Source organism: Ursus arctos, unplaced genomic scaffold, assembly GCF_023065955.2.
Source record: "Ursus arctos isolate Adak ecotype North America unplaced genomic scaffold, UrsArc2.0 scaffold_6, whole genome shotgun sequence".
Taxonomy (NCBI): Eukaryota; Metazoa; Chordata; class Mammalia; order Carnivora; family Ursidae; genus Ursus; species Ursus arctos.
Window position 1 is genome coordinate 85,316,569 of NW_026623078.1, and position 11,090 is coordinate 85,327,658.

Genomic DNA, 11,090 nt, shown 5'->3' on the forward strand with positions numbered 1-11,090 from the left:
GTCAGGACCCCTCAAGTGTCCCCAGTGCCCAGGACTGGCACGTGGTAGGCACAAAGCCCCTGAGGACAATGCGATGAACCAGAAAGGGGATGGGGGGACCAGAGAACCAAGCCAAGGGGGCAGTGGAGACCCCCAGAGAAGCCCCAGTGTTCCTGTGGTGACTCTGGATGGTAGATGAGGGGACCTCTCAGGGTGGCACTGTGAGCCCTTGCCCATAGCACTTCTACACCTGTCACAAGAAAAGGCCACTGGACCAGGAAGCCCCAGGGCCCACTGGACAAGGCTGGAGCATGGGCCCAGGCACCTCTGGTTGGAATGGGGCACCCTCTACTTGCCCACGGTGGTCCTGCCACGTCCCTTCTGCCCACGTTGCCACGGTCATTGGAGGCTGGGAGCTACTGATGGATGTTTTTATTTCCCATCTGGGCCTGGGGTCAGGGACACCTAATTCAGGGAACAGAGCCAGGTCAAGCCCCTCACTGTGGCTTAGTCACGAATACCAGGAGAAAAGCTGGCCTCTGGAAACTCCTGGGCTGTCTGAGGCAGTAAACTGCTCTATGGGAAGAAGTGGGGTGGTGACCGGCCGTGCAGTGGTGGCACGAGTGGATTCCCGACGACAAGTCCTGCTCCCACCCCAAGGCTCCAGAGCTTTTTCTCCATCCCTGAGATTTTCTGGGGCTTGGTCTCTTGGTGGCTCGGGTGACTTTCAAGGGCAGTGGGCCAGCCACGGACATGACTTAGGAAGCTGAAGGGCTGCCCCTGCTCCCAGTGGGTGCCTGGTTGAGTGGACACAGGGAACTCAGCTCCTCTGGCCTCAGGCTCCCCACCAGTAAAGGGGTGAGAACACGCTCATCCACAGGAGGTAGCAAGATGAGGGCTTCTAGGGCCCAGCACAGCCTGGCACCATCGGGAGCAAATACAAGTCCAGGTGGAGGACACTCAAGAAGGCCGAGCGCGCTTGAGAAGAAGCCAGTGTCTCAGCTGGTCTCATATGTAGCCCGCCAGCGATTTGCCCTTTCTCTCTGGGCCTCTGCTCCCATCTCTAAGGTGGGAACACCTACAAGAGGATTGTGAATCTGGGAGGTGATTGATAAGGAACAAGTTGTGAACTCTTGTTCTAAGTACAGGAAAGTTGTCCCCAGGGGTAAGGGAGACCTAACGCAGTAAGCTCCAGTGGGAAACAAAATCACAGCAGACTGCTCTGTGAGAGTGAGAGGGGTGGATGGACAGACAGATGGATGGATGGATGAGTAGAAGGGTGCATGAATACATTGATGGATGGGTGGATGGGTGGGTGGATGGATGGACGGTGGATGGATGGATGGATGGATGGATGTTGAATGGACGGTGGATGGATGGATGGATGGATGGATGGATGGATGGATGGTGGATGGATGGATGTTGAATGGATGGTGGATGGATGGATGGATGGATGGATGGACGGTGGATGGATAGTGGATGGATGGATGGATGGATGGATGGTGGATGGATGGATGGATGTTGAATGGATGGTGGATGGATGGATGGATGGACGGTGGATGGATAGTGGATGGATGGATGGATGGATGGATGGATGGATGGATGGTGGATGGATGGACGGTGGATGATGGATGGACGATGGATGGATGTGTGGATGGATGGACAGTGGATGGATGGATGGTGGGTGGATGGATGGATGGATGGATGTTGAATGGATGGATGGATGGATGAGTAGAAGGGTGCATGAATACATTGATGGATGGATGGATGGATGGATGGATGGACGGTGGATGGATGGATGGACGATGGATGGATGTGTGGATGGATGGGTGGACGGTGGATGGATGGATGGATGATGGATGGACGATGGATGGATGTGTGGATGGATGGGTGGGTGGATGGGATGGTTGGGTGGGTGCTTGGGTGGATGGGTGGTTAAGCGAGTTAATGCATGGGTAGCTGGGTGAGTGAGTGGTTAGGTTAAGTAGATGGAAGGGTGTGTGGATAATTAGGTGATGGATGGGTGGGTTAACGGGTGAGTGAATGAATGAGGGCCTGAAGTGAACGAATGAATGAGGGAGTGACCATTTGCTAAACCGAGGTGAGTACCAGCTCTGTGGCTGACTTGACTTCACAGATGTCCAAGAGGAAGACAGTTCTCAAGGGTGGAGGGTGCCCTGTCCAGGGTCACATACTGGCATGGCTGAGACTGAGAGCCAGGTCTATGACGGCGAAGGCTGTGTGCTCCTGGCTGCACAGGGAGATCTCTCAGGCCGAGGCCTCAAAACACCCAGGCACAAACCCAAGAAAGCTGGGCAAGACCTAGGCCACATTCTTGAGCACCATGTCCCTGAGCAGCCCGGTCCTCACTCCTGATGATCCCGGCCCTCCTTGGAGCTGCCCCTCACCCTCCTAGGCTCACAGCAAACACACGATGAATAACCAAGGCCTCTCTCCTTGACCGTCTCCCTCCGGCCCAGGAGTCCAGTGCCGCGCGGGCCTGCTGCCGTGCACAGTGAAATCCGCACACAGTGGGGCTCCATAAATGTAACGAAAGGGACAACACAGAGATGGTGGGCAGAGGTGAGCAGGCCTGGATGGCTTCCCAGGGCTCACTCCAGGCTCACTCACCCCAGCCCAGTCCCCCAGGCTCACCCCACCGGAGCGTGGTCGGGCAGAGGACACAGCCCCAGAGCCCTGACCCTCGGGGCCTCCTTCTGCTCTCAGGGGCAGGGCAGGAGGGGTGTCTGACCTCTCAGCCTCTCTGTTTCCCTGGGCCTAAGTTGCCCACAGTAGGTGTTCAGTAAACGTTTGCTGATGGAAGGATGGAAAAAAAGACCCCCAGTGCTTCCCCACTGCGCCAGCCCCACGGCCCCTCTGGCCAGTCCCCCCTGCAAACTCAGCCATGGTGTTTCCTGGGCTCGTGCCCCTGTGCGCTGGGGGCTGGGTTGCTGAAGAGCACAGGGAGGCGGGGCGAGAGGGACGGTCTGGGGCGTGTCTCCCCACACCCTGCACTGCTTCCTCAGGCTGCAGTCCCCAGGTGCCCCCAGCCCTGGGCGCCTGTCCTCCCGGCAGCCTACTGGTGCTGGCCTCTTGGTGGCCCCAGCTCTCTGCTGTGGCTCGTCTGTACCCTCAAGCCCAGAGTCCTGGCCACCAGGCCCTTATGTCCATTTCTTATAACTCTGTGTTTATCGTGGCAAAACAGACACACCATTTTCACCATCGTGGCACTGATCACATCCACAATGTTGTGCACCCATCACCAGCATCTCTAGAACTTTCCTCCACTCCAGACGCTCTGTGGCATTAAGTGCCCTGGCACGCACGGAGAGTCCCAAGCTCGGCCCCTGGCAGGGCCACCCCCACCCCCCAGGCCTCACTGGGGCCTCCAAGGAGGACTTGAGACCGAAGGGTCACATGCCTGTCCCCGAAACAGTGGTACACATATCCCAGCTCAGGGCCCCTACTCGGCCCCCCACCCCCTCTCTATGACTCCAAGGATCACCAGGGCTGCCCAGATGGCGCTCGGAGCGAGGACAGAAAACGTAAATACTAGCGACACAGAGGCCCGCGATGCGTTCATTACCCGGCAGACAGCAAGCTGGAGAAGACAAGTCAATTAATTGTGAACACCTTGAATTCAATAAACAGAAGGGCTGTTCTATTGACTTAATTGTTTCCGCCGCAGTAAAGCAAGTGCGCACGCGCATTTAATCCTCTGTCCTTGGGAAGCGGGGGACGTGGGTCTCCTCGCAGGGCAGCATCCTGCACGAAGGACAGGTGGGTTGCAGTCAAGCCCGCGGCCTGCCGTGGGCTCTCCCGTTGCAGGAGTGAGTGCTGGGGGCGGCCCTCAGCAGGACAGAGAGGCTAGCCAGGTCCGCAGAGTGGCGGCTGGCCCCACCCAGGGTGGCCAGAGGGTCAGCGGCTGCCAGGGCCCTGCCAGACCCCTGGCACGTTCCCCTCAGCCCTGGGCTCCTCCCTCCCAGAAGCTGCCCTCCCTCTGACACCTCCCCTGCCCTGGCCCCTCTCTGTTGTTTTAATATCTATTTAATTAAAGAATGAGGCACCATGACAGCCCATGGCCTCATTTTTGGAGCCACAAGTAAGGAGATTCATGGATGCCCTCGTTAGAGGTGCTGGCCACAGGCACGTTCCCAAGCTGGGAGGAAGTCTTGCACTCTGGGCTCACACCAAAAACGCACTTTATTAAAATGATTGCCCCACGAAAAGGGGCAAAATGACTTATTCAAGCAGGAAGAGAAAGCGTGCTATGGAGGGCCTGCCAGAGGAACACGAGGCAGCCACAGGGACCCACCCCCTCCCACACCCGCCCGGGCCAGGGCCTCCCCCACCAGACAACCCGGGCCCAGTTCCGGCACCTCCTCCCACCGGCCGGCCGCGGGGGGCCAAGCTGCCGCAGCCCCCCCTGGAGTCCTGCCGGGGAGGCCAGAGCCCCCCACAGGCTGCGTGTCTCTGCACACGTGTGTCCCCCGGTCCAGCCAGGACCCCCTCCCTTGCCTCGCAGCAGCAGGGCCTCTGGGACCCACAGTGGAGGGAGCACATGGCTGACAGAGAAGTGGGCGGAGAAGGAACAGTGCCAGCCAACAAGGACCAGGCGAGAGTGGGTCTGATTTGGCACGGCCGTCCCACCGCAGGCTGCAGGCTGGGACCCCAGGAGGAGAAGCCAGAGCGGGGGCAGGCAGGGACTCTGCTGGGGAGAAGCCCGCCGTGGGCCGTACCGCAGCCGACTGGGAGACTGGAAGGCCGTGTGAGGGCATGGGTGGTCCCTCCGTGCGGGCGCACCCTGGCCCCAACACACTGGCCACAGATGGTGGCCCAGCAGAGCTCCCCTCCTCAGGGTACAGGCTGGCCCCTGCTTAGGGACCAGCCCAGGCTCTAGTGCCTTCCGTCCATGTCCAGGTCCCCGTCAAGAGGCCTCGGAGGCATCCGTCAGGGATCCGTCAGGACGCGCAGGCTGTCGGGGGCCCGGAGAGGCCACTGAAGGCTCCATCCCTACGGGGTCCCACTGACTGGAGCAGTAAGCCCAACAAGCCCGGGGTTGGGGGGGGGGGGGGAAGGTCTGCAGCCCAGCCTAGAGGTCAGGGGCCGTCTGTAGCTTCTGCAGGCCTCTGGCTCCCAAAGTCAAGGCCGCCTGGTCCACACTCCCCTCCACTCCGACTCCAACCCCATGGGGCAGGTGCCACACCCCACCTGGGTGACAGCCTCCCTCCTGCTCCTTGCTCCCTGCTGGAAGCCCATCCCTTAGGGGAGAGTCTTCACCTTGTGGGCCTCCAGGCCCCCCCCAGCGCAGCGAGGTCACAGTCCACATTTCAAGGTGGACCTTGGGACAATGGTCCCCGACACACGGGCCAGGAAGGCGAGCTTCTGTGGCATCAGGGGCTGGGGCATCGTGTGACGCATGGGCCTCAGCAGCGTGTCCCATGAGATGCACTGTCCAGACCCAGACCCTGGAGAGTGAGGGGATGCTATTAATGATTGTACCCAGACCGCAGGTGCCCACCGGGACCAGGACCAGCCCAAGCCAACCAGGACACAGGGTCCCCTTTGGGTCCCCCAACCCAGCCCAGCAGGGCCCAGATGGACAGTGCAGAGCCAGAAGCCCCCAAGGCTGAGGGGAGCTCCTCCAGCTGTAGGGGCTGGCCAGGGACGTGCTTACCCAGGAAAGCAGCGGGCAGACACAGCCAGGCCTGCAACAGGGCCAGGCCCACCTGGCAGCTGCCCAAACCAGGGAACTGGCCTCAGTGGGGCAGCCTCTTGACGAATGACAACAGCCCGGGGCCAACCCCCCTTCACTTCTCCCCTGAAGCCCGCAGCCCATCACCTGTCCACACTGGAGGGCGTCTGGCAGGCAGCAGACCCATTCGTACTTCCAACCAAGTCTAAGGAGCAGAGAAGACTCTGTTCATCGCAGGTCCCTCAGCCCCCATGGCCAAGCAGGTGCTGAGCTCACTGGCCGGGCCCAGGCCACTGGCCCTACTGTGGGGCTGCTCCCAGGTCACAGCCTGGTGACCTCTGTGTGCTGGTGTCCGACCCTGGTGACTCACATCCACATGGGGACCCTGCATCTGTTGGCACGAGAAACACCGCAGCCAGTCCCGGGGTCAGAATCCCGAGGCCCTAGCCCTCCAGGCCGGCTCCCTCTCGTCCATCCGACATTCCTCCAGTCCCTAAGACCCAGTCCACTCAGGTCCCCAGGGCACAGGCCATCCAAACTCTCCCGCGATTCTGCCTCTCTCGAAGTCCCTGGTGTTGACTGGAGGATCTCAGTCCTGGATCACCACCTCAGCCAGGAGCTCCCTGGAGCTGCAGCACCTCAGTGGGGGCCCTGATGGGCTCCCTGACGGGGACAGGCTAGGAGGGAGCCCGGATGGATGCCAGAGCAGTGAGGGGAAGGGCTGGGCGGGAGGCAGCCCAGGGACCACCCTCTCACGTCACCATGACCCCACCTGCCGGGTCTCAAGTGTCCTGTCTGTCCTCCTGGGTGGCCACCCTACCTGGGGGCTGCTCCTGCCCTGCCGGTCTCCCTGAGCCTAGTCTGCAGGCAAGGCCTGCTCCCAATTTCAGCCAGAGAACTCCTATGCACCCTCCCAGGCCCACTTCCAAGCTCACCACCTCCATGAAGCCTTCTCAGTTACCCCAGGCCTTTCCTGCAACCCCAACCTTGCACTTCGTGGCTTGAGGGCTACCTCTCTCGGGCTGCATTCATCCTGGTCACCTCTGTCCCACAAGCCAGGCAGCCCCCGGGACATGAAAAGCCCCAATAAAGGCTGGATAAATGAGTAAGGGCCCTGAATGGCACTGGGAGAGCCACCTTTCCACACACGAGACTGTCCTGGGCTCCTGCTGGCTCCCAAGGCCACGCTGGCTCTGGTGGAGTGACGCTGCCCCTGCTTCTCCGACAAGCATTTAGCTGGAGCCCTAACTTGGTTCAGCTCCTTCTCCCTCCTGCCTCCCTGTGGGTCTCTGGGACTGAAGTGTGGGATGCGTGCGCAGCCTTGACGACTGGATGGCCAGAGCTGCACGTTCTGTGCCGTGGCTCCCAGCCACGGAAGCCAGCGCTGGGCTTTAGCAGATCTCTTTCGGTTGCAAGAATTGCTGCCCTGCCCCTGCCTTCCTGAACATTTCTCTGTGCCAGACAAGTGCGAGGTCCGGTAAGGAAAAGCCTGTCCCAACCTCCCCGAGCTCCCCAGTGTAGACAGATGGCTACGGATATAGACGCCAAGGGTCCCAGGTCTCGAGCAAGCCACACACCCACCATCAGGCTGGAGAGCATGGACTGGGTTTGGGGGAGGAGGCAGCCCGCGCCTCCTGAGTCCACCATGGAGAGCCACCCCACCCTGCCCCTGCCCCTCACCTCTGGAGCTCCCTTCCCGGGCCTCCCTGGGACCTGAGGCCACCGCCTCTCACCTTGCCCCAGCTGCCCGAGCACCAGAAGCAGCCAGGAAGCAACGAGGACAGCGCTCTGGGTGGTGTGGGGCTGGTGTCCATGGACACGGAAGTGAAGACGGGGGGGGGGGGGGGGGGGGGGGGCAGGGGGCCTGGAGGCCGTCTGGGCCCTGCGGGCAGAGGGCGTGGGAAGCACACGCTGCCCTGTGTGGGGGCCTGCGGAGGAGCAGCCTGTTTCCCGCCAGCCCACGAAATATGCTTCTTCAGCACCAAAATACAAAGCAAGTTCTCTAAGGCAAGTTTACTGGAAAAGGTCAATTTTTAATAATTTCGTATGCCTATTAGTCCCGTGTGGCCTGAAATGGCAGTGGTGAGCACCGTGTCCTTCCCAGCTCCCGGCCAGCTCCGAGTGCTCGCGGCAGCCAGGGTGGGCGGTGGCCACAGCAGCGCCGGCCCTTCAGGCCAGGAGCGCGGCCCCAGCTCGAGGGGCCGCTCGGTCACTCTAGCTGCTCCCGGCTCTGCAGGAGGAGCTGAGGTCCAGGGCTGCAGCAGGACCTTGGCTGTGGTGCAGATCGGCTCAGGGCCTTGACCCCTGCTCTGTGCAATGGCGACCACACTGCCAAGCTCAGCAAGGACCAGGGAGGCGAGGCCGGTCTGCGTGCCGAGGGTCCCGCGTCTTTCTGTCGCTCCGTTCACTTGCGGCTTTTACACGAAGTTCTTCTAACGTAGCACTTTAATTTCTCTAACAGACTTGTTCACTATTTTTGGGTGAGCTCCGGAGTGGTTGCTCTCAGGCTGACCAGAACGTACTTCGGACGTGTACGCGCTCACTTCCCACTGGAGACCCTTCTCCTCGCGTGGCCGTGGCACATAGCACATCTGGAAACATGACGCACCCAGGATGATGGCTTTATGGAACGGTAGGCCTTTTTAAGAAGCTGCCAGGGGCGCGTGGGTGGCCAGCTGGTTGGGCGTCCAGTTCATGCCCTCGGCTCGGGTCGTGATCTCAGGGTCATGGGATCGAGCCCTGCGTCGGGCTCTGTGCTATGCACAGCCTGTTGAGATTCTCTCTGCCCCTGCTGCTCATACTCTCTCTCTAAAATACATAAATCTCACACACACTAAAAAAAAAAAAAAAAAAGGCAGCAGCTGCCAGAGGAAAGGGCAGCAGGGGGTCGGTGCCCTTAACCCCAGATGTGTCCAAGGTCAAGTGGACACTGTCTTCTCTGAGGACAGAACCGCCTTTACCAGGGCTCTGCGTGGATGTCATTTACCGCCTGGGTCGCTCGCTCGGAGCCTGAAGAACGTCTTTCGCGTTCTTGGAAGGCAGGCCCGGCGGCAGCGAGTTCTGTTCTTGTGTATCTGGAAACATCATTCACTCAGTTTACTCTGAAACAGAGATTTGGCGGACGCGGGGGTCTTGGCCGTGGGTTTCCTTTGAGCACTCGGCCCGCGCCATCCCCGACCGTGCTCGGCTGCCAGCCTTGCCGGGTGCTCTCAGGATGGGGCCATGTTCCCGACGCTGTGGATTGCGGTGTCGGTCCCGCTGGAGCTCACCGGGCCTGCTGCTTTCTAGATGAACGTGGCGATTTTTCGGGCACCGTTTGAGTATTTTTGCTGTTCCTTTCTGCCTCCTGGGGCTCCGGGGGCACGTACCAGGTGTCCCTGCACCGCCTGGTCACCTGGGTCTCTGGGTCAGTCGAGGCCACTGGTTCTTTCTCCTGCCAGTTCACGGCAGCTGCTGAGCCTCTTGGGAGCTCTCCGCTTCAGTTCTCATGGTGTTCAGCTCCGAATCCCCACTCGGTACCTGGCGTGTGCTAATTCTCATCTCCCTGTTAATGCTGCGTGATACGCCATCGCTGTCTCTCCCTTTGCTTCCCCTTTCCTCCTTTAACCGTGGTCTCCTTTACTCTGACCCTGTGTAAAATGGCCAAGTTCAAGTCTCCTCCTGTTAAATCCAGCGCCTGGCTGTTCTGCAGCCTACTTTTCTCCTGGGGTCTGAGCCATACTTGACGGTTTCTTCGCATGTTCGGGTGGGAAACGGATCACTTCAAGGAGTGCACCACCCTGGCCACCACCGCCCCCCCCCCCGCGCCCCGGGACGTGAGACTGTTATCCTGTCGCTTACTGTGTGTGCTGGCGCTGCGCTGGGTGGGGGCAGCGCTTGTCGCCGCCCCCTGCCCCGGCCTCTCTGCTGCCTCCCAGGGCTGCAGCCTTGGGCTGGCCCACCGGCGCCGCGGCCCGCACCAGCTCTCAGCGCCGCTCCCTGTTGGCTGACTGCTCTGGGTTTTCCAGTCCCGCCATGGGATAAAGGCTTCAGAGCCTAATCCGAGCAGATGTGGCTCCTTTGGAACAGCTTCTGAGATCATCAGTGTCTGTCTGAGAGCCCTCCTGACCCACAGCCAGCCTACAGCTCAGCATGCCACCACTCCTCCCATGGGCTGTTCTCTCCCAGCGCCCGCTCTCTCGAGCGGCCCTGAACCGCACACGCTGCTGCAGTCAGTCCTCCCACGGAGGGAAGGGGATGGGGCCACAGCCTGCCTCTCCCCTGGAAAACACCTCTGAGCCACAGCGCTGGTGCTGGGAGCAGGGAAAACGCCGTTTGTCTCGGACAGTTCTGGGGGTGGGGGCGGCACGCCCAGCTGTCCAAGGCCGGCTCCGTGTGGAGCCCCCACCCCACGAGCCGAGACCACCACGGGCTGCCTGCCTCCATCCTCCACAGGCCGGGCCCTCCTGAATCATCTGCCTGCTGTGTCCTCGCAGAGGGGGCTAAGGCCAGAACGTGGCTGCTGGAGAGAGCGTGGAGGAGGGATGGAGTCACAAGACCCGGTCCAGCTTTCCCGGACGGCTCCCCGGTGTGCGCACTCCCTTCTCCAGCCGCGCTGTCCAGACACCCTGGCAGCCGGTGGGGCCTGTGGGACTGGGACCCGGCCCGAAGGACGGGAGCAGAAGTGATGCGTGCCAGCGGAGGGGCCGCTCAGAGGAAGTCTGCTTCCTGCGGCTGAGGGCTGGAAGCAGCGGACACCGGGAACGGGGACAACCGTCTTGAAACACGACATGGGAGCCGCAGGTCACCAGCGGCAGAGGAGCCTGGCTCCACGTGCCGAGCTGCCGCACGACCCTGATCACCCTCCTGGACGTGCCGGCCGGAGCCGAGGCAGGCAGGCACCTGCTCTCTCCCGCCCTCGTGGACCCACTAACACCCCGAGCCGCCTTCCACCCCTCACCTGTGTTCCCGCCTCCCCAGCAGCTTCCTGCCCTTGTTGGCGAGCCCGAGCTCTCTGGAGGCAGGACAGGGGCCTGGTCTGATCGCCCTCCAGCCTCAGGCCGAGCACAGCGCCCAGCACACGGCGGGCAGCGACTACATGCCATGCTCCATGCTGACTGCGGGACGACGCGTGCGTGCGTTCACACACCAGGAAAGCCCGCGGAGGCTGGAGCCTCTGACCTCGCCTTCCCCCAGCAGCTCAGCCTGGCCCTGGGGGGCAGTGGCGGCGGCTCCCGTTTGCCCCAAATTCTGCTTCCTGCACACCCCGGGAAAGCTCAGCCTGCATGGCCACCTACCCCTGCCTCTACCCCATCCCTGCACGGTCACCTCTGACTCCAGGGGCCCTGAGCTGCCTCCAAAGGCTCTGCCTTCTGGCCCAGGAAAGACCAGCCAGGAGGGGGTGCGAGAATGTCCCAAAGGGATGGAGAAGCCTCCC